Source organism: Octopus sinensis, linkage group LG4 (assembly GCF_006345805.1).
Source record: "Octopus sinensis linkage group LG4, ASM634580v1, whole genome shotgun sequence".
In the NCBI taxonomy this organism is placed as follows: domain Eukaryota; kingdom Metazoa; phylum Mollusca; class Cephalopoda; order Octopoda; family Octopodidae; genus Octopus; species Octopus sinensis.
In genome coordinates, this window is record NC_043000.1 from 63,986,935 (window position 1) to 64,012,085 (window position 25,151).

The following is a 25,151-nucleotide window of genomic DNA, read 5'->3' on the forward strand; positions in this document are numbered from 1 at the left end:
GCGATATCAAGATATAACTTTGTATTTTATGTGTAGATGTATATATATATATATAATATGTACACATATATACATGCACTAGCACTATGACCCGGCGTTGCCGGGTCATAATGCTTATATGATATATATGAACATAAAAAGTTCTACTTATTAAGTGTTTCTGCATTACATTATCCAGCTTTTGTAAATTCCATTAAGGCTAATCTTGAATCTTTTAACCTTTTACTTGTTTCACTCATTAGACTGCGGCCATACTACAGCACTGTCTAGAAAAATTTTAGTGGAATGAATCAACCCCACTATTTATGTTTTTTTTTAAATACTGGTATTCTATCGATACCTTTTGCAGAACCACTAAGTTACAGCCACGTAAACACACCAACACCAGTTATCAAGCGGTGGAAGACACACAAACACACATATACTAGCAATGCACCTCAGCGTTGCCCGGATGTTATGACCTACAGTCACATAGTATTATTTGTTCCTTTCTTATGGCAGAATCGGCACACAAGGTATATGAAGCAAACAGCTCTTCTTTATAAACATGTTTTTCAGTCATTTTCTTATGAACAACGCCTCAGTTACCGTCTACCAAATTCAGTCGTAAGTCTGTGGTTGGCGTAGTTCTATTGTAGAAAACACTTGTCCAAGGTACCACGCAGAGGAACTGAACGTGAAACCATGTGGTTAGGAAGCAAATTTCTCAATCACACGGTCATTCTTGTACCTAATATGTGTGTGCGTTGACATTTGTTGTTAAATCGAGAATTGTATTTCAAAGTTAGCAGTTCATCAAGCAGAGAGCTATAAAATAATTGTCAGATTGAAATACGTACTGAGCTCAGTATGATCAATTAAATTGTTCAGGTGATACTCCATAAGGAACATGCGCGCACGTGCACATACACACACACAAATGCTGTTTTATTGTATAAAATATATATTCGACGAGCTTCTTTCAGTTTTTGTCTACCAAATCCATTCACATGGCTTTGGTCAGTCTAAAGCTATAGTAGAAGACACTTGCCCAAGGTGCCACACAGTGGGTTTGAACCTGGAATAATGTTGGGAAGCAAACTTCTTATTTCTTTTATTTCTTTATTACCCACAAGGGGCTAGACATAGAGGAGACAAACAAGAACAGACAAAGGGACTAAGTCGATTACATCGACCTCAGAACGTAACTGGTACTTAATTTATTGACCCCGAAAGGATGAAAGGCAAAGTCGACCTCAGTGAAATAAAGACTGATGAAATACTGCTAAGCATTTCGCCCAACGTGCTAACGTTTCTGCCAGCTCGCTGCCAGAAACATTAGCACACTTCTTACCACACGGCCACGAACGAGTTTCAATTTTATTTTGTTTTTCTCTTCCCATATAATTTTCCAGAACTCTAGTATTTTTCTTTTTACTTAATTAGGCTTTTTAAAATACTAGATATAATTGATGCAAAAGATTTGTTCTCTTTTTAGAAGCACATAGAAAAAGAATCGCCTGAAAAATCATTATTCCAGACTTCGGTTGTGTGACGGATTATCATGGGGTGATAGTTTTTTTCAGGTGGGATCAGGGTTAGATCAGAACACTGACACATCATCACCACAATTGCCATCTATAATATTTTCTGTTGTTTCTGTGAACTGGTTGTTTTGTCCATGTGTTACACCAAAGGAGGTAATAACTCGAACTGAGATATATATATATATATATACATACACACAGATAAAGAGAGAGAGAGAGAGCTAAAGTCTAAGGTTAGGTGGGGTGTAAAGTATTTCCAGAGAAGCATTTGCCTGAATATAGAGCTGTCAACACTGTCAGGTTCCAGGCTAAAATCAGAATTCCTCAGGGGATAAAAATCTTAGATTATTACCTAACGCCCGAGTGTTTACCTGAATAGCAGGAGTGAAATGTTTAATACTTGCCTGCATAAAAGGAAGTACATTCTGTCGTATATGCGCACCCTACCATAACTGCATCCACAGGTCCCCGGCCTCGACCTTCCACCAATGCCCTCAGGCCCAGCAAAAAGTTTGACCAAGTACACACCAATGCACCCATGTACACACATGCACACTCCTATAAGGCACACACCCCACAAAATAGACTTCTCCCACCTCCTCCACCCCTCACATATTACACACCGCATGCTAACATAAAACCCCTCCCACGACCTTATTTTTTACAGAAAGAAAACAGACCAACGAACACAGCTATATATATTTAAACCCTCCCTGAAAAAAATTATGCATATGGCACAACTACACATATCACACACCCCATCCCCACAGGAGCATCATAATTAATAATGCACACTTTCCCCACAAACACTTCAAGATAATTCTTACTGGTCTCACAGCATACCCAACCAAGGGGCATAACCCCTAACCTAATCCCTGGCCCTTTTTCATATTCGTTTCCTACACGTTGTTTTACACCCAAATATGAATGTTATATGTTCATTTTTTTATAAACATTTTCAAATATGACGGTCTTTCGATATTGTTTCGTGAAATTATAACAAATTGAAAATGAGTATTATTTCATTGTTTCAGATCTTCTTGCATAAATTATTTACAATGGATCTTGTTAAATTTCTTCCCACCACTTGAAGTATTTCAAATTTCCACCTGTAGCCTCAAGTTTTCTACACTGATGTATTTTTGCAGGCTAATGACAAAAATCGTATTTTTTTCCCCTCTAGAAATTAAGCAAAGTTACAGACCTTTAAAGTTATGTGATTTTAGCCAATCGAAAGCCTTCATTGCCGACATGTCGTAAGTCAACAAGGACAACGAAGATGAAATCTTTATGTTGTCTCTCGACCTGCTAGAAACAGCAGCCTTAACCTACACTATAATGTCTAAAAATCAAAGAGGAGAATGCATTATATGATGTAGTTGGATATAAACTATTTGTGAAAACAAGATGGAATTGGTTTGAATGCCATTGACCTCAGATCTATTTGATCAAGAATTGTATTATTTCATTCATAATTAGAACACCAAGCATCATAATATGGTCATAAATTCACAACAACACTAAATAAGTTTATTGCATGTAAACATAAACACAAAATTTGTATTATAATAGTAACTTCTTTATAGATTTCTAGGGGAAAAAATGAGATTTTCATCATCAGAATTCAAAATTACATCAAAATTACAGTTTTTGAAAATATACAGGTGCAAATTTTAAATACTTCAAATAGTTGGAAGAAATTTAACAATATCTACAAATCAAAACATATTTTACTCTTTATGATTTATAGAAATTAAGATCGTAGTAATTTTAAAATACAGCCTGGTAACCTTATATTATAAAAGAGAAACGGATCTCTGTTTGTCCGTCACATCTATTAGAGGTGGGAAGAAGGAGAGGAATCAAAATATACATCACAAGGCGTATTTACAAGGAGAGGTAAAAGGGGAGGGAGAGTGTGTGTGTGTGTGTGTGAAATATAGATAGGTATACTGTTATCACCATAGTAACTAATGAGATTTTCACTATATAACAGTCGACTGTTAAAAAAAGGTACGTGCATTATTAACAAATATTTTTACCCACAGCGTAGCAACGGATAAATTATATGATAAAAAGGGCAGTTATGCATTTGTTGTGAATACATCATTAAAAATTCTTCAGTTTGCCTTGTAATTTGAGTTGAAAACTCCTAATTTTGTAATTTTTCTTTCCTTTTTTTTTTTATAAAACACCATTTCAATTACCAGTTGAATAACAAAGCACTGCATTAACATTTGCTAATATCTTTTTTATTTTTTATCATTTTATTTGTTTCAATTAATTGGACCGTGGCTATGCAGGGGTACCACTTGAAGAGTTTAGCCGAACAAATTAACACCAGTATTTGTTTTCTAAAAGTTTGATACTTATTCTATCGGTTTCTTTTGCCGAACCGCTAAGCTACGAGGACGTAAACAAACCAGCACTGGTTGTCAAGCGGAGGTAGGGAGCAAACCCAAAGGCACACACACATATATATATATATAGATACAAACAATGGGCTTCCACACACTTCCTTCTACCAAATTCACTCACAAGACACTGGTCGGCCTGGAGCGATAGCAGAAAACATTTGTTCACCCAAAGTGTCGTGCAGTGGGACTGAAACAGAAACCACATGGCTGCAAAGTGAGCTTCTTAACTACACAGCCATTCCTGCACCTAGTAAATTTTTTCCAGAAACAAAAATTCTTGTGTGCCAGCTAGCGTAACAAAATGAAACTGATATCTTAAAAAATTTTGAAATTAGCTCATTAAAATTACTTCTGCAAGCATGCTGTCTGAACAACTGGGCGCCAACAAAGCTTTGCTGATACAGAAATTGAGCTTATCTAAAATTACTTACAATTGCACTTGCATGCATTTTTATTGCTTTGGTTGAATGGAGGAAGCAAAGTAATGCTATAGCAACTGAGGAAGTTTCTGCTCTTACAATTTCCATTCATTATTTATTTTTACCTTTAAGGCGGTGGGTTGGAAGAATCGTTAGATGCCGAACAAAATGCTCAGTGACATTTCGTCTGTCTTTACTTTCTGAATTGAAATATCGCCGATCTTTCAAGATCGATAAAATAAGTACCAGAGGTCAATATAATTGACTAACCTCTAAGGCAGTGAGCTGGCAGAAACGATAGCACATCGGGCGAAATGCTTAGTGGTATTTCGTCTGCCGCTACATTCTGAGTTCAAATTCCGCCGAGGTCGACTTTGCCTTTCATCCTTTCGGGGTCAATTAAATAAGTACCAGTTACACACAGGGGTTGACATAATCGACTTAATCCGTTTGTCTGTCCTCTCTGTGTTTAGCCCCTTGTGTGTAGTAAAGAAATAGGTATTTCGTCTGCCGTTATGTTCTAAGTTCAAATTCCGCCAAGGTTGACTTTGCCTTTCATCCTTTCGGGGTCGATAAATTAAGTATCAGTTACACACGAGAGTTGATGTAATCGACTTAGTCCCATTGTCTGTCCATGTTTGTCCCCTTATGTTTAGCCCCTTGTGGGCAATAAAAAAATAATTGACTAACCTCCTTCCTACCATACTTCAGGCATTGTGCATATAGTAAAAAGAATTATTTACTTTACCTTTTAAAGCAATGAGCTAACAGAACTGTCAGCATGCCGGACAAAATACTTGGCAGTATTTCATCCGTCTTTACGTACTGAGTTCAAATTCTACCGAGGTCAACTTTGCCTTTCATCATCCTCTCGTGAGTGATAAAATACGTACCTGCCAAGTACTGGGGTCAATGTAATCAACTTCTTGTTCTCCTCAGAAACCGCTGGCCCTGCCAAAACTTGAAACCATCATTTATTTTATCTTTTAAATGAATTCCTACGACAAATCATTAAAGAGAACAATGTCCAGTGTTTATCTCTTCGGCTACTGTTTGCTTTAAAATTGAAGCTTTACTACTATACAATAAAAATTACTCAATCCAAGTTTTTTTATTTTTTTTTTAAAGTAGAATTCTAATTCTGTCACTGACTGAAAAATTCTAAATGAGGTTCTAGTCTTTTTCATTCGCAAAATAAGCCCCTTTTAATTTTGTTCAGATTGCTTTCAATTTTGGTGTAGCGATGCAACTCTGAATTTTGATTACGATCAACCAATTGCTTTAGTTAAAGAATCTGACGTTATTTGGAATTAAAGTTGGGAAATTTGGGTAATTTTAGCCAATCAACAGACAGCGTCGCAATGAATACATACATACCAAATCCACAAAAAAACCTGTACCACGGGAGCGAAAGATCCTGATGCACAAAAGGTCAAGACTAAGAAACAAAACATCTAAGCTGACATCAAAACATGAATTACAGAAAGTCCTTGACCAAATATACAGATTAGAAGACAATCTAAAACAACACTATGATGAAGAACGTAACAATGCAGAAAAGAGAGCCATAGAAAACATCAAGAAAAATCCAAAATGTTTCTACAGTTTTGCAAAGAAATACTCGAATACCAAGTCAACAATAGGACCTCTCCAGAGACAAAATGGGGATGTAGTGAATAACCCTATTGAAATGGCAGAAATGTTGGGTCAACAGTATGAAAGTGTCTTCAGTGAGCCATCTAAAACCATGAAGATCCATGACCCAGGAAAATTCTTCAAGGATATCGACCATACTAAACCTACCCTATCCGACATTGATTTCAACCCAGAAGACATAGAAAGAGCCATAGACAAGCTCTCCATGCACTCGGCTGCAGGGCCTGACGGTTTCAATGCCATGATACTTAAAAACTGCAAGGTACAATTGTTGAAACCCCTTTACATGATATGGAGGGAATCTATGGAGAATGGCAAAATACCAAATACATATAAAGAAGCACACATAACTCCAATACATAAAGGGGACAGCAAATCAAAACCAAAGAACTACCGACCAATCTCATTGACATCACACATCACACATTATCAAGGTCTTCGAAAGAATAGTTCGTGGAAAACTGGTTGAGTTCCTGGAATCTAACAATCTGATGAATTGCAACCAGCATGGATTCAGGTTAGGTAGATCATGTCTTTCCCAACTACTGGCACACCATGACCAAATCCTAGAAAATCTAGAGAATGGATACAACACAGATGTTATTTACCTCGACTTTGCCAAGGCATTTGACAAGGTAGATCATGGCATCGTGGGTCACAAACTTCGAAAGCTAGGAGTAGGAGGAAAAGTTGGTACATGGATACATGAGTTCCTTACAAATAGAACTCAAACAGTCACTGTGAATGGAACCCATTCAACACCATCACCTGTGACCAGCAGTGTTCCTCAGGGTACAGTACTCGGCCCAATCCTGTTTCTCATCCTCATCTCTGACATAGATGAAGATACAACCAGCAACGTCTCATCCTTTGCTGATGACACCAGGGTCATGAGACAAATCAAAGACGAGGTGAATACAGAGGCCTTACAAAAGGACCTGACCACCATATATAAATGGCAGGAAACAAACAACATGTTGTTCAATGATAAGAAGTTTGAACTAATTCGCTACGGAACAGATCAAGATCTGAAAAATACAGCAAACTACAGAAACCCATCAGGACAACAAATAATGGAAAAACAGTATGTGAAAGATTTAGGCATCCACATGGGAACCAGCCTAAAATTCAGAGAACACCTTGACTCAGTCTGTCTTACTGCAAGAAAGTACAGCGGGTGGATCTTGTGCACCTTCAAATCAAGAGATACCTCAACAATGAAAACCCTCTGGAACAGTATAATACTTCCAAGGATTGACTACTGTTCTCAGTTGTGGTCACCAACAACAAAGGGCCAACTATCTAAGATGGAATCGCTCCAAAGAAATTTTACCTCATACTTCTCAGAAACGAGGGACCTGGACTATTGGCAAAGACTCAAAACCTTGAAGATGTACTCAATAGAAAGAAGATTTGAGCGATACTGAATTATATACATTTGGAAAATGATAGAGCAAAAGGTGCCAAACTTTGGTATCAAAACCTACCACTCACTGCGCCACGGAAGACGCTGCCAGCTACCACCAATCAACAAAAAGGCTGGCCAGGCAGCAAAAACCCTGCGAGAGTCAAGTCTGTTGGTTCGAGGAGCACAACTATTCAACTCCATTCCGGTACATGTCAGAAATCTATCAGGATGCAGTGTGGAATCATTCAAATTGCAGCTGGATAGATACTTAAGCACCATTAGAGATGAACCCCATCTCCCAGGATATACACAACGAGCACAAACTGACTCAAACTCGCTCCTACACATGTCAAAATTAAACAGAGAATACAACCTGGCAACCACACCAGACTCTGAGGGTGGAGTCTTCGACTTGGCCTGAGCATGGACTCAAACTCAAATGAAATGAAATACATCCACATGCACTTATATATTAATGTTGTATACATAGTACTGAAATACGCATAAAATAAACACATGCAAACAAATATATTAATATAACGAATTTTAAAAAATAATAAAAACATACAATCAATGAAGAGACAAAAGAAAAAGTAAGATGGGATCTTTTCGGTTTGAACGGCAGTTTTTTCTAGCGGTGTCATATGAAATTGTCACCCATAATGATGACCCTAGTATCAATCTATTGCATTTCAATCTGTTTTAGGGTTAGGGTTAGGGGTGGGGGAAATGTAAATAAACCCAATCTGTTTCTTAAACGAGGGACATATTCATATGGCACAGAATGTTTTCACCTCAATAGACGTCATTGATTGGTTGAAATTGCAGAAATTGAAGAAAAACAACAACAATAAAGCCAAGAGAAAAAGACGTTTTATAAACACATTCTACCAGTATACGAAGTTTAAAAGTGTTTAGTTACGTGGAAATTATTTTTAAAAACTGCCGTTCAAACTGAAAAGATCCGTAAGATAATACATGTTGATTTTATTAAGTGTTTCTGTTTATTTAAAAACCCACAATGAACAGGTCATGTTACACACACTAAAATATAAATTTCACACCACTCCGCTAAACACAGAAAATTTCTGTCTCGCTATTGGCTATAAAAATACAGTTTTCCAATTTTTAAACCTCTGTAACTTTTCCCTCCAATTTTTTGTCTCCACAGTATCATACCTTCATAGCAATGAGACTGGAAAACTATAGAATCTTTTCAATCTGACCGACAGATTAAAAAAAAAATTTTAACCAAACTTTGAAACTTCGGATACTGATAGAATGTGTCACATAGAATAGGGCTTACTCTTAGCATTTTGGACAACATTTTGTATTTTAGAAGTTATTTCGTGTTAAAGTTGTCGTGTTTGGGTAATTTTAACCAATCAATGACATGTATTCAGCTGAAGAAAATTACTGCTGCTGTTTGCGAACAACTTCTGGGTCTACTCCCCTAACAAAACCCTTCTTTAATAACCAGAGATGTTTTTATAGCAACATAGGTTTGCTGTATCAGGGTTGATTTGAGGCTAAATAACAACAGAATTATTAGAGACAGACCAACGATGGAGCCTGTATGTGGTTGCATGACCTGCTAGAAAAAGTAGCCAAACTTTTTTTATATACAGAATAGAAAAACATCTGTCCTGTAATATACACATAGAGTCCATTATGTCTGGGTAGAAAGACGGAATGGTCACAGTTGGGGCGTCTTTGATCACATCTGTTCAATCAGATCCAACTCGGGGCTAAACAACAAGTGACGAAGAGAACGAGGCAACAAGAGAGCCCTTACCTGGTCGCTCGAGTTGCTAGAAAGAGCAACCAAATCTTCCTGACAAAAAGAAAAATGAAATTTCCATCTTCAAGAAACAAAAATAATGCAAGTTTATATTTATTATTTTATAAGGGAGTCCCAATATTTGGAACATGGATACTTGCTATTTTTTATTCTTTCAACTTTTCTTTAACTTTAGCTGCTTCATCATTCAGTGAAGAATATTGTTTTAACCACAGGATAGCTCTGATTGTAATGGATCTGTGAGAAAAGCGTTCCAGCCATGACCATTTTGTCTTATTCTTTTCTAGAAGTAATGAATTTCTAAGCGAACATTATAAAATAATATAAACTTGCATTTTTTTTTCTTGAAGATGGAAATTTCATTTTTTCTTTTTGTCAGGAAGATTCTGTCTGTCAGCAAACAGCAGCAGTAATTTTCTTCAGCCGAATACACGTCATTGATTGGTTAAAATTATCCAAATACAACTTTAACACGAAATAACTTCTAATATACAAAATTTTGTCAAAAACGTTAAGAGTAAACCCTTATTCTATATGACACCTTCTACCAGTATCCGAAGTTTCAAAGTGTTTAGTTAAAAAAATTAATTTTTAAAATCTGTCGGTCAGATTGAAAAGATCCGCGAGGTTTGCTTCTATCACTTGTCAATAATTCTTGACCCTTCTACTCCAAGTCGTGCTCACCTGACACTTCCACTCTATCACCCTTCCGCCTAGCTATTTATCCATCTAATCCATTGTTCTTTCCTTTTATAATTCTTTCTTTCACTTCCATCTCTCTCTCTCACAAAAAATATTTTTTCAAGTTACGTTTTTAATTTCATTGTAGAGTTTTCTTTCCTTGCCCGTCTCCTATTGATCGTGCAGCATTTTTTTTTTTTTTGCTCACATTTTCTTTAATATCTCATGTCTTTTTACTCGTGTGACTGTGTATATTTCACTTGTTGACACGCATATCTCTTTCTCCTACTGTCAATCCACCGTTTGTCCACTTGCCTATCTAATCTACTCCTCTTTATTATACTCTCCTTCTTTTTCACATCTCTACGCTCAGTCGTTGCTTCAACGCAAGAGAAAGCGAAAAATCTCTGAGATAAAAAAAAAAGAAAAAATGGTGGAGAACTTGGCGTTTATGTACATCGATTGTTTAAATATTCAATGCACTGTATTTCTGAAGCAGAAGACTAATTGATGATACAGTGAACGTGAGAACTGTGGATGATATCGATGAGCTGACTGAAAGGAATTATCTCGTACAGGATATTTGTATTAATATGACGAACATTGAAAGTACAATTAACTTTCTTGCATTGATGGGGTTATTTCATAATTCAATGCTGTGACGAACCAGTGCATTTGGTGAATCGCCAGACAGGTTCAAATGGAATTGCTTGGGTGCGTTGTGTCTGCAGGCATTATCAAAGCATTAAAAAAAATTCTTTCTTTGAATTACATAACCTACTGCATTACCTGGTGGAACGTATGTTTTGGCGGGCAGCAGCTAACTACAAATAATTGTTATTATGGAGCAGATTGATAGAGAAACAATTGTTAACTGTAATAACTATTATAGAGATGTATTTGTTATGAAGTGTATCGACCATCTTGTACAGAGTGCGGAAACAGCGTAATCGTAGAGATGGATGAATCGAAGTTCAGGCACTTCAAATACCATCATGATCATTATCAATAGGGTCCCTAGTGGTCCTATTGATAATGATCATGATGGTCATCATCTTGATATGGTGCACTGCAACACTCTTACGAGTGACCTTGAGCCTGGTCAAAGTACTTTAACGTTCTTGCCAATCATTATTCATCATATGTTGCTAAGCATCTGAATTGTTAAATGCTTTCAACTGTATTGTCCAATTCTATTTTAGTTCATTATCTTTTGAATATAAAATAAATCGAAAATGCTTTACAAAGTTCGTATTTTACACTTTATCATTTTGTTACTGAACCTATAATTTATATTTCATTTCTAAGTAAACAATTCGTTCATTTCAGTGGTTTCGCTTTTTGGAGTCATTAAACGAAAGATCACCGATTATGGTCGTTATTTCTTGCAAGGTCAAGTGACAATTCTTCATGCATCGATTTTTGCGCTGATTAAAACAATATCACTCTTAAAAGCAACTGTTGAAACCATTCGATGTCAATAAGGGTGAGGCAATAAACAAGATATATATGTTTAAAGAAAATATGTATAAATCCTATTAATACATATTATATAATCCTATTATATCTACGTAATTATATTTTGGAAACCATACATTGCATTTTCTCTCACAATTTATTTTCTTACAGATGTTCGTAAGTCATTGAAATTAATTCAAATCTATGTTTGTATCGGTCTGACGTGGACAATTCTTTAGTTGTATACACCAGCCTTTCTGTGTAACATGTAAATAAATAGTGTAATACATGTTCAGACAGTATAGAGACAGACGACATTCAATAAATGTATTATTCTGAAAAATAAAACTTTCTAAAGAAGCGAAAGAATATGCAAATATCGGCAAGACATGATAGAATTTTACTGAGTTTATCGATTATATTTTTCATTGAAAAGTAGGACACTTAACATCAGGTGGTTGGCTATGTACTGACATTACCGAATGTACTATGTCTAAGACAGAAGGGAGGATGTAAGTTAGCGTATGCTTACGATTTTGATTGAACCTATTTCACTTTATAGAATCAAAGAAGAACAAAAAGATAAAAAAATATTCTGTTATTTGTCATATACACTTGTACATATAGGCGCAGGCGTGACTGTGTGGTACGATAGGCGACGAGCTGGCAGAAACGTTAGCACACTGGGTGAAATGCTTAGCAGTATTTCATCTGCCGTTACGTTCTGAGTTCAAATTCCGCCGAGGTGGACTTTGCCTTTCATCCTTTCGGGGTCAATAAATTAAGTACCAGTTACGCACTGGGGTCGATGTAATCGACTTAATCCCATTGTCTGTCCTTTTTTGTCCCCTCTATGTTTAGCCCCTTGTGGGCAATAAAGGAATAAGAAACGTTAGCACACCGGGCGAAATGCGTAGCCGTATTTCGTCTGTCTTTACGTTCTGAGTTCAAATTCCGCCGTGGTCGACTTTGCCTTTCATCCTTTCGGGGTCGATAAATTAAGTACCAGTTACGCACTGGGGTCGATGTAATCGACTTAATCCCTTTGTCTGTCCTATTTGTCCCCTCTATGTTTAGCCCCTTGTGGGAAATAAAGAAATAAGAAACGTTAGCACACCGGGCAAAATGCTTTGCGGTATTTCGTCTGTCTTTACGTTCTAAGTTCAAATTCCGCCGTGGTCGACTTTGCTTTTCATCCTTCCGGGGTCGATAAAATGCAAATTGCATCCCAACCACACTGTTCTGGGTTCAGGCTCACATTGTTTTAAACCACCTTTCCTCATGCCTCTTGATTTTCTAACCCCATATGAGTAGCATAGAATTATTGAATCCCCATACATTTGAAAACAACTGGCATATAAATTAAACTTTTAAAAGTCTGACAACAACACTGATATCAAGAAATCCTCTTGCGAGCGTGACCTAGGCATCACTGTCAGCAGTGATTTGCGTTGGACAAAGCATATCTCTAAAATTGTCAAGAAGGCCGAGGGTGTCTTGGCATCACTCAGCAAGACTTTTGTTAGCCGCTCTCCAGCCATCTATTTAAAACTGTATACAGCTATGGTACGACCACACTTGGAATTCGCATCATCAGTTTGGAATCCCTATCTTGCTCAGAACATTGACCTCCTGGAATCTGTCCAGAGACGTGCAACCAAACGCATACCCTCCATCAGACACCTACCATATTCTGAGCACCTTGTTTCCCTGGGCATGGATTCACTGAAGCTCCGGCGTCTAGCGACGGACTTGGTAAACACCCACAAAGTTATCAACCACCTCACCAACAACAACACTGAACACCTTTTTGATCTCCATGTGTCTAACACACGTGGACATGCCTACAAAGTCAGAAAACAGCACAGCTCCCATGACTTTCGGAAACATTTTTTCACGCTCAGGGTTGCTGAAGCGTGGAATAAACTGCCTGCATCAGTTGTTGACTGCCATGACACTGCATCCTTTAAGGCCCTCATGCTTCCCGAAATCCGTCGAAACTACACCTGATTATATATACACTTTAGATGAGTTGTAGTGCAGCTGAGCACTGTACACAATTATTATTATTATTATTATTTTATTATATGGACATACACTTTACAGGAAAAAGACATAACTGAATTGATCTTCATTCTTTTATTTATTTGACTGCAGCCACGCCGGAGCACTGCCTTTAGTCTAGCAAATCGACCCCCAGGTCTTATTCTTTGTAAGCTTAGTACTTATTCTATCGGTCTCTTTTGCCGAAACGCTAAGTTACGAGGATGTAAACACACCAGCATCAGTTGTCAAGCTATGTTGGGGGACGACAGGCTTCTTTCAGTTTCCGTCTACCAAATCTACTCACTTTGATAGAAGACACTTACCCAAGGTGCCATGCAGTGAGACTGAACCCGGAACCATGTAGTTGGTAAGCAAGCTAACATTTAAAAAAAAATACCCGTGTGTGTTGCCCACCACTGTTTGACAGCCGGTGTTGTTTTGTTCACATCCCTGTAATTTAAAGGTTCAGCAAAAGATATCAATAGAATAAGTACAAGACTTAAAATGATAAGTACTAGGATGGATTTGTATCAAGGTAGTACCCCAGTATGCCCTCAGTCCCATTACGCATTGTTCATTGATAATGAACTGGTTTATTAAAAGTTCAAAATAGCGCATACATTTCGTATCTGGCCTGAGTTTATTACCAGCTTTGTACGAACTTGAATATGGCTGCAACATCCTGATAAAATTAGTGACTGTCGTATGTTGGCTACACCCAACTGTATTTTACAGTCAATATATCTGTTTCCTTATTACCCACAAGGGGCTGAACATAGAGGGGACAAACAAGGACAGACTAACGGATTGAGTCGATTACATCGACCCCAGTGCGTAACTGGTACTTAATTTTATCGACCCCGAAAGGATGAAAGGCAAAGTCGACCTCGGCGGGATTTGAACTCAGAACGTAACGGCAGACGAAATACGGCTACGCATTTCGCCCGGCGTGCTAACGTTTCTGCCAGCTCGCCGCCTTACAATCTATAAAAAGTCACCATTCGTGCGTGATCATTACCAACGTCGCCTTACTGGCACCTGTGCAGGTTTACTGGCACCTTTTACAGTCAATATATCATAAAGTTATTAGTTATGTCAGAACGAAACTGCATACACATGAGGAATGTATACATGCATATGCACACATATTGATTGTAAAATATAACTTTCAAAAATATCTGTTTATATATTATATTCTATATTATATCTAATGTGAATAATAGAATGCATCTAATATTAATAATAACTTATAAATGCAAATATGTATGTACATTTCAGAATATATATAAGTATTTATGTATATTTATATATGTATGTATATGTATATCTATATATATAAGTATTTAAATGTGTGTATTTTTATTTATTTTATATTTATATCTATTTATAACTTAACATTATGTAGTTTATAATCTCTGATGAAGCCTAGAGAAATACCCAAGTACCTAAATTTCATTTCATCTATCATCATCATCATCATCGTTTAACGTCCGCCTTCCATGCTAGCATAGGTTGGACGATTTTGACTGAGGGCTGGCGAACCAGACGGCCGCACCAGGCTCCAATCTTGATCTGGCAGAGTTTCTACAGCTGGATGCCCTTCCTAACGCCAACCACTCTGAGAGTGTAGTGGGTGCTTTTTATGTGCCACCGGCACGGGGCCAGTCAGGCGGTACTGGCAATGACCTTGCTTGAATCTTTTTACACATGCCACCTGCACAGGTGCCAGTAAGGTGACGTTGGTAATGATGACGCACGAATGGTGACCTTTTACGTGCCACCAGCACAGAGCCAGTTGGCTGCTCTGGCAATGATCACGCTCACAGGTTTGAGTAATAAAGGTAGAATGAGGTATTTTTATTTCTTGGCTGAAACAGCTGAAAGTTAATTTCCCAATTTATATTCATGTATGTTATTTTGAAATAATTACTGGTATCCTTATATATTAATATATTTTATATCTTATATGTAAAGCATAATGTTATACATGTATGTATATTATTGTAATTGTCAGTTTAGTAAATGAATAAATAAGTTAACATAATATAATGTCTAAAAGTTGATGAACCACCTATTGATTCCCTCCATTTTCTTATTGCTATATATATATATATATATATACATGTGTATGTATATATTTATATATGTATGTATGTATATATATATATATATATATATATATATATATATATATATACACACACACACACATATTAGAAGTAAAGAGACACCCCATAAAACATCGCCTTCTGTTCATTCTAACTTGTAAAGGTTTATATTTCTTATTAATTGACATATTTATGTTTCAGATTCTATATGTGACTGTTTAATCATGCCATGTACAAAAGAAGCCTTGGAACTATCTGAATTTCAAAGAGGCCGTATTGTGGGTTATTCTGAAGGTGGATATAGTCAGTGTAAAATCTCAGAAAACCTTGGGATCCCGCTTTGTACAGTTAATAGAGCGATTGTGCAATTCACCATAGAGGGGAAGGAGTTGACATCACCGTGTCCAAATCAACCAGCGCCCTCTAACAGGACCCTTCTCTTTGCTAAGAGAAGTGTGGAGGATAATCCTCATTGCAAGACCTGACAAAGCAGCGCAAGTTGATGTCAGTCCCAGAACAACTGTCAGGTATCTCCACAAACTTGGTTACTATGGTAGAGTAGGAAGAAGGAAGCCACATCTTTGACCAGCCAACATGAAGCAGAGAAAAGATTGGGCCAGTGAGATGGTGGAGAGGCCATTAGCATTTTGGGACACTGCCATGTTCTCTGATGAGCCCAGATTTGCTGTATTTCCTAACAGTGTGGATCTGGAGACTCTGTGATCAAGAATTTGATGTGAAAAGATTGCATCAAACAATGAAACACGGCAGCTATTCTGTGATGGTCTGGAGAGCAATTTGGAGCTGGAACAATGGTTGATCAGAGCTGGTGGAGTGTGAGGAAAACATAAACTCAAATAAATGTGTCCATATTGCAGAAAGGACTCCTTCCAAACTTCTCCAGTGGTGAAATGATTAAAGAAAACTCTCTATTTATGGAAAATGGGATTCCTTGTCACACAGTTGAAATGACCCAAGATTTGTTGGAAAAGAATGGCATCAGAGAGCTTCCATAGCCAAGCCAGTCACCAGATATGAACCCTATAGAACACCTCTGGAGCATAATGGACAGGACATTTCATAAACAGAACAAGAAAGCATCTTCAAAGCCAGATCTTTTGAGATTATTGCATGAAACTTAACAAGAAATTCCGCAAGAGAATATTCACCATCTGATCAATAACATGCCCAATAGGGTCCTTGCATTGAAAAATGCAAAGAACATGTCTACTAAATATTAAATGTCCACATTATAACAACTAACAAATAATTTGAATGTATAGTCTCAGATTTAAATAAATTTTAATGATTATAAGGGTGTCTATTTACTTCTTTCATGTCCGTGTATATATATATATATATATATATATATATATATAATAATTTCAGTAGAGGCCTTGGTGTTAGGACCACTCATGTCTAGAAACTGAAGTTGGGGGTAAGCAAGGGCATGCTTCCTGTAGAAAATCCAGCTCCAAAATAGCCTCATGATAGCAAAGGAGAATGGGCACTAGTCAGTCCAAAGGTTGGGGTGGGCTGCACCTATATACCTCAGTTGCTATGGCATTGAGGTAGATCTGTCCACCCCAATCAACAGGGATAAAACCTGGGACTTAAAACATTGGACGATGATGATGATATGATGTATGTACGTGTACATACATATATATATATATATACACATACATACATATATATATATGTGTGTGTGTGTTTGTGTTGAGCTTTTTGATAAGCACTGACTTCGCCACAAAAACTGTATGTGAACAGGTATGAGTTTGTAATTAATTATATATTCACAACTTACGCTGTATTTGTAATTTATGAACATATATAGCCAGTCATCAAACTTTTGCCATTACGTAATGTATTTGTATCATGTCTACTTTCTATTGTCATCAGTTTGGGAGAAGGGTGTGTGATTTATACTACAACTTTAGAAAAGAATAAATCATATCTTACATAAATTTCAATACATTATATTCAGATGTTAGGTGTAGCTTTGTTTATAGAAGTGCGATAATTTCTATTCATTATGATTAAATCGTTTGTTTCATTTTATTAATCATACATATTGTATCAATTGCTGAAGATCTGAGAATTAAGTCCATCCTGGACTCAGGTAACATTCCACACATTCCAATCAAGTATGAGTCTGAAAGGAAATTGTAATTTTATGACATATGTCATCAACAATGTATATTGTTATTTTTAGATCCAGCTCAACTCTGATGGAGCTAAACTGTAATCAGAAAGTTCTGGCTTTTATCATCCCATCCTTATTCTCAAGGATGTATCCTTCCCGTTTCAAGACAGCAAGATATGAGTAGAAGGCAATTTAGCTGCTGTTTCTAGCACATGGAATGAACATACTGAGGTTCCTGTGTTTGTTCTTGTTCAACCTTAGTTCTGATTAAACATCCAGTAGAGACCATTCCGCTGTTTCATATCTCAGCTATTATCATGTTCAATGCTCTTTTTATCAGAATTCTAGTTTAAGCACCCCATATAATCCCTCATAACTTTTTACTTTTAGGAATTTTCAAAACATTTTTGTGAATTTTTATTCTACACACAGGAACCCATGGGATTATAAAATTTTTTATTTTTTTTCAAATCTTAAAGTCTCCCTCCATAAAACCTTAAATTTCCACCCCTTTAAAAATTCTTTTCTTTGTAAAATCAGTATAAAATACGAACAGTCTGAATTTTTTTTACTTAAATCCTAGCAATGGACCATTAAATGTGTTTATTGGGAGAAAAATATTGAAAAACATCAACACATGTCAGAGTGACAAAGAAACAAGTGTGTTGTGAAGTGTGCTAAAAGCAACAGCTAAATTGCCCCTAAATCACACATAAAGTTTTTTTTTTGTCATAAGCGCGTGTGTTTGTCCTCCCACTGTATGTGTTATTTTTTCATAAGTATATGTGTGTGTATGTTTGTCCTGTGTGTAGAACACAAATTTTTTCAGAAAATTCCAAAAAAATAAAAAGTTAGGAGTATTTCCAAAAACCAATAGAATAGCAATCTAAACAAAGAAACTATTTTGAAAAAAGGATGAATGCTTTTGAAAAGGCTCAAGCCATGTCTATTGAGATTGGCGAAATGATTGCACTACAAACGAAATCACATACTTTAGCCGAGTCGATTATCTTACTCGCTTGTAGAAAGATGGTTAAAACCATGTTAGGTGATGTAGCTGAGCAAGAAATAAGCAATATTCCGCTTTCAAATAATACAGTCCATATGAGAATTATGGATTTATCTACTGATATAAAGGAAAACATACAGAACAAACTTCAGAACTCAAAGTTTGCTCTACAGGTTGATGAATCAACTGACATTAGCAACAAAGCACAACTACTTTGCTTTATTGATGGTAACCAAATCATAAATCAGTTCTTTTGTTGTGAAGAAATGCCACTCACTACAAGAGGTCAAGATATTTTTGACATTTTATCTGCCTACCTTGCAAAATGGAATTTATTCTGGAATTCATGTGTTGGAATATGTACTGATGGGGCACCATCTATGATAGTCTCTATTAAAGGTTTTGTATCACTTGTACAACAGCAAAATCCTAATGTTATACATACTCATTGCTTCCTACATAAGGAGGTACTAGTTTCAAAAACAATACCAGTAGTGTTAAGGCAAGTATTAAATCAAGTTGTTGAAATGGTTAATTATATTAAAAGTAGGTCGTTAAGTGTCGCATATTTGAACAAATTTGTGTTTCAAAGTTACCATCTTCAGCTCTATTTTTCCAAATTACAACTTTCTTTTTAAATGAAACCAGTTTATCTGTCGAAGTGAGACTATTTTCATCTCTATCTTGCATACTTGTGTTGACGCAATTAAGTTGTGCAAATATTTCTGTTAAATATTCCAGCTTGGAAACCCCAAATTCACATTCCAAGAAGCGTTCATGCTTTTCTTCTTTAAAAGATGCATGCAATTTCTTCTGGAGTTCATGTATGTGACATAACACCTTACCTTTTGAGAGCCATCTGACTTTTGTGTGTAAAAGTGCTTGTGCTGGGAATCCCTATCAACACAAATTTATGTTTTAATCCAAATAAAAAAAAAATTACATGTTGACACTCATGGGGTCTGATAGTATTACCTTGTAAAATTTGATTTCATTTGGTTGAGCTTTTTGAGAATGTATAGGGAACAGACACACAAAGAATTTTATATATATAGATAGATGCTATTGACAATGTGATACTATACATGCAATCTGTTGAAAAAAACCCAGATCTTTCATAAACCACACAATATCAACATAAATCAGGGCAATATAAAACAATACAGTTCTTGATTATAAATGATAGGCTTAGTGACGGCCCTGGGTGCAGTACATCTAATAAAGACCATAAACACTTTGACCATGATAAAAATCTAAAATAGTTCTGAAAGTTAAACTACGTAATTACTCACAAGAAATTTATCATTAATATGAATTCTATAATTCTACCAGGGTTAAGGAAGGAAACGTTCTGGAAGAGAATAGCGCTCTGTACTGAGACTCAGTTTCTAGCAGGCATGGTTGTGTGGTAAGAAACTTGCTTCCTAACCATATGGTCTCAGGATCAGTCCCACTGCGTGGCACTTTGCGCAAGTGTCTTCTACTATAGCTCCAGGCAATCATGTTGGGGCTCATTTGTTGGCTCCAGGTAGACACAACCTGAAAGAAGCTCGTAATATTACACACACACACATATAATTTCTAGCTTTGTTCTTTATTCTCCCCTCCAACTATCTATGACTCCTGATAACTGATGATGTTAAGCAATAAAGGATTCTGTGCAACAACATTTGAAAGATCACACCTAGAATTTTGGTAAATTCCTAGATTATCCTATGTGGTGCTGGCTCAAATTAGAGGTTGAGATCTAGTTTTTTTCATTTGCAAAATATGCATTTTTTTTTAAAAGACAGTAAAAAGTCTGGAAATTGGCTATAATTATATAGTTTTCCAGTCTAATTGCTATGAAGGTATGATGTTGTGGAGAAAAAAATTGGAGGAAAAAGTTGCAGAGGTTTAAAAGTCAGAAAAAAACTGTATTTTAGCCAATAGCGAGACAGAAATTTTCTGCGTGTACCAGAGTGGTGTCAACTTTAAGGTTGTTCCCGGTGAAATTTATAGTTTAGCATGTGAAATGACCTCTTCATTGGAGGTTTCTAAATAAACAGAAATACCTAATAAAATCAACATGTATCATCTTACTGTTTCTTTTGTCTCTTCATCGATTGTATGTTTTTATTATTTTTCTTTAATTTGTTATATTAATATATTTGTCTGCATGTATCTACTTTATGCGTATTTCAGTATTTTGCCTACCTGTCATGTATTTGCGTACATCATTAATATATAAGTGCATGTGTGTGTGAAATGGGGGTGTATCTCCAAAACTTCAAAGTTGCGTAACGTTTTAATGCTTGAATTTGTAAATTATAATAATAACACAGGTCAACAAAGAATTTGTCAGATGGAAAATGATACCTGTATCTTATATGTTTTTGCATGCAGAATCCAAAAATCATTTCAAATTATCTGTACTAAGTTCACATATTCCATTCACCTTCACAATGCCAAGAAACTGTATAAACATCGCAAACAACAAGTGGGGCTCATTTTGCGGGTGAAAAAGACTAGATAGAGGGGTTGTCTCAAGGCATGCTCAAACAGGAGGTTAAAATTCAAAAAGAAATTAATTAAAGAAACGGAGTGGCTTAACATTTTTATATTTGTATGAATTCACGCGTGTAGAATACAAATTCGCAAAATTTTTCTGAGAATTCGAAAAGTAGAAAAGAGTTATATAGGGTACTTAAAGCATAATTCCGCTCATTTATCATTTGAAGGAGATTTGGTTGCTATTTCTAACAGGTCTAGTAACTATATAGAATGTACAACTATTGTAGGTATAGTAAAAGAGTGCGAAAGTAAAATGTAAAAAAATAAAACCGAAGTTGTTGGGTGTCAAAAATACAAAGTAAATTAAGTGGGGGGCAAAACTACTAGCACCGATAGTGGATAGGGTAGTGGTTCCCAACCTGTGGTCCGCAAAGATAGTACTGGGGATTCGTGAACTAAATTCAAAATTTCATATAAGCATATTAAAAGGAGTTCGAACGAAAACTCATTTAAATAAAAGGTGTCCTTGGTAGTGAAAAGGTTGGGAACCACTGGTGTAGGATAGCCTTTGCACTTTGAGCGGGGTTGCTTGAATTCCTTTGAAGAGGACATTATTAAATCTATAGAATTTCTGAAGATGCTTTAATATTTACATTTGCTTTGTTAAAAAAAAAAAACGAACATTTTTCAATGGGCTGTATATATTCAATTAGTAACAATATAGACAGAAAACACAATCATTTCTCCTAAAAAAATGTCCCGCTTGCTTTTCAGGTTTCAATTTGATTCCTTCTATCTATTTATATCCGAGAATCCACTTTAAAGTCATATACTACTAAACAGACCATCCTTAATCTCGAATATTTTCGTCCAATTTCCTAATGTGATGTCGTAAGAAACAAAGCTGAACGTCATAGACAGTGGGCGACCAACATATTAATATATACTACATTAAAAATAGCAAACTTACCATAAGACATTTTAACTGACACCAATCCCATTAGTTTTATTTGATTATCAGGTGACTTGATCAGAGATGGTGTACAGAAACTGAAAAAGTCATGTTAAAAACATTAAAAAAAACACATATAGCATTGTATTTTATTGTGCATAGTCTCAAAAGTTACGTTATAATAACAGAATCCTGGGAAAATGTCAAAAGGAAACAAAACTAGTTCAATGTTTTTATTTTGTTACTTATTTTACACAAGATTGTATATAAGAGACTTTTTCCAAACACTTGTTATGTCATGAATTGTGTTGTCATTGTGTATGTCTTGGTATTGTCGGTCAATATGAAACTTGAATATTTAATTCCTACAACTATTATTGATGGAATTTAAAGGAAATAGACAAGACATTTTTTTCGTGTGACATTATTCCCGTTTACCCTAATTCCTCCTGGTCAACTTGATCCATGCTCACTTACTCCAGCCATTTTACTTCCCTTGAATTCATGAACGTCACAAATTGCTCCAAGTAATATGCGACCTTTGTGCCTACGTAATTAAATACTGAAGCAAATAAAAATTTCCTCTTATTTTTATATCTTTTGATAAAAATTGTCGGAATAAAGTGAGCATGTATGGACATGAGAAAACAGCCAAAGAAAAACCTTACCGTTTCTGTGAAAATAGCAATTAGCTATTACTCTACGGGTAGATATTGATCAAATTATTTTCTCCTTAAGTCATTTAAGTTCGTTTAAAACTTGCAAGTATAACTGTCCCAAGCGAACACTTAAAACATTTGACTAAATATTACAAAAATATTTGAAAAATTTGGAACGCCACATATTTTACATACATACGGAATCAAAAGCTTTCGAACTGTTCTATGTTTTCTGTAAGTATATGTATTCTTTGCCCACTACATGATCGGTTTCACAATGTTCTTCCATCTACACAGTCAGAAGGGAGGCCTTAACCGCCTCCAGAGTTGGGGGAAAATATCTCGAGCAGCCAACATGGGAATATAGGAATATTGAACTCGTGGTCGATGCTGTTACTTAGCCACAGGTCAGTTCTGATCGATCGATCAGAATTATGATTAAAGACGTTCTAGCTTTGACCATCTGTCTTTTTTTCTTTTTTCTTTGGAAATCTAGGATATTATCAAGTGTGTCCTTTCTTGAGCTATCAGTGAGATTTAAAGGCGATTCAGCTGCTATTTCTAGCAGGTTGAGTGACCATGTACAGGCTTTGTCGGGAAATACCGAAGTAAGGAATAAAGGCGCATCAGCCTTGGATTAGAATTCCACGCGAGGACGCGTATGTTAGGAGTATTCGAGATAGAGGTTGTTGCATTTTAAAACTCGATCCAAAAAGGTTGTACTTTTCTTTTTATTCTTCCGTTAAGTATGATGGTAGTGAGGTGAGTACCGATATAATCGACTAATACACTTCTCTTAGCCCAGTTTTCGTGTCTTTATTCATATGTAAGAAATTATGGTGTCATATAGTCCGGGTTCCGTTGAAAGTGAAAGTATTTTCCTACAAAATGAAATCATTAAAAAAGAAACGGACGTAAAGTAATGACTCGTACTGTAAAGTATTTAGTGTGTGACATTGTTATTACATCTAATTAAAGTATGCAAAACATGGCTATTATCTACTCAAATATAGAAGAGAAACTGATTAACAGCAAATACACGAGACATTTTATGCAAAATTATGGTCTTCTTCGACGCATTTGACTTAGTTCTAGTAATGGTAAAAATATGAAGCTCAGTAAAGACCTGCATCATGTATATGACATACCTATGAAGTGTATGAAAAAAGATTATTTCAATTAGTCATTGTGAATGCATTTTTTCAAGGAGAATTATCTTTTTTGCTAATCACCAAGCTCATGCATTATTGAACTTACACAGCAAGCATTAAATTTGTTTCTTTATTGCCCTCAAAGGGCCGACAAAGAGGGGACAAACAAACACATACAAGGACATAGAACAAATTGGAAAAAAATAAAACGTATATAAATGAATGATAATGAAAATGAACTACTTGCCCCACCTCCAAGCAGCATCACTTCCTTTTTATCCTTTGAATCCTGAGTTTCTCAAAATGTCTAAACCATATTCTTTAACCAGCTCTTCGTACTGTATGTTGTCTGGTACTCCCTTTATGTCACCGTTTACCTTCTAACACTTAAATCCAACCTTGTATTTAACTCCTTTTCCCGTCTCTCTGACACCAAAATACATGCGTGCCATCCCTCAATGTTTGTTCTTTCCTCCACATTAACAAACCTTGTAGCCTTCCATTTCGCTGTTTTGTTCACCAGTTACATGTCCACCCCTTTGTACATCATGCATGCATAACCATATTCACGGGAGGGGGAGTTTGTAAGTTCTTGTGTGTTTGTGTCTCTTTTTTGTTTGTTTTGTGTCGGAGGGGAATGGGTGGGTGTGGCGTCTGAGAGGGGAGGGTGGGGTTGAGAATGTTTAGGTGTGGTGGATGCGAGTTGGGGTTTCCATTCATCCTGACTTTCTTTCTCTTCCTCTGTTTTCTTCCTTTTGCCATCTTCCACTGTTCTTCATTCATCTTTATTTCCTCTTCCATCTTCTCCAGTTCCTTCCTGGCTTCTTTTGGTCTGTGAAGGGCAGTCTGCTCTAATGTGGCCCTTTTGGCCTCATTTGAAGCAACGAAGGATTTTGCCCTCCACCCAGACTCTTATGGTGACCGTTTCTGCCATTTTTTCCCAATTTCCTGTTGTGCTTTGCACAATTACATCTAATATTTGGCCCTTCCAGTTTGTAGCCTCTGTCATCGTGGCTTGGAGGACGGCCACCACTTCTTCGCTTCCCAGAAGTACAGTCACCGCCAACCAAGCCACATCTATTTCAGGTGAGATTCCCTCCACCCTAACCCTGGAAGTCTTTCTTCCAAGATACGTGGGTAGGAGGGCCACTCTGTCCTTACTGGGGTTACCGAATGTTCTTTAGCCTTTCTTGCCGTTTTAAAATGTACTTCTACAGTTCT

General features: G+C 36.3%; 2 long non-coding RNA genes across 2 annotated transcripts; one reads left to right on the forward strand and one right to left on the reverse strand.

Annotated features, from left to right (window-relative positions):
- Positions 1 to 664: 664 nt before the first annotated feature.
- Positions 665 to 16,206, forward strand: LOC118762982. The gene is made up of 3 exons (XR_004998737.1): positions 665 to 676; positions 7,471 to 7,478; positions 15,722 to 16,206. It is a non-coding gene; the product is annotated as an uncharacterized LOC118762982 (long non-coding RNA).
- On the reverse strand, positions 8,853 to 24,424 carry LOC118762981. The gene is made up of 5 exons (XR_004998736.1): positions 24,199 to 24,424; positions 22,789 to 23,660; positions 22,139 to 22,218; positions 20,093 to 20,095; positions 8,853 to 8,865 (listed from the first exon to the last, which is right to left on the reverse strand). It is a non-coding gene; the product is annotated as an uncharacterized LOC118762981 (long non-coding RNA).
- Positions 24,425 to 25,151: the final 727 nt, after the last annotated feature.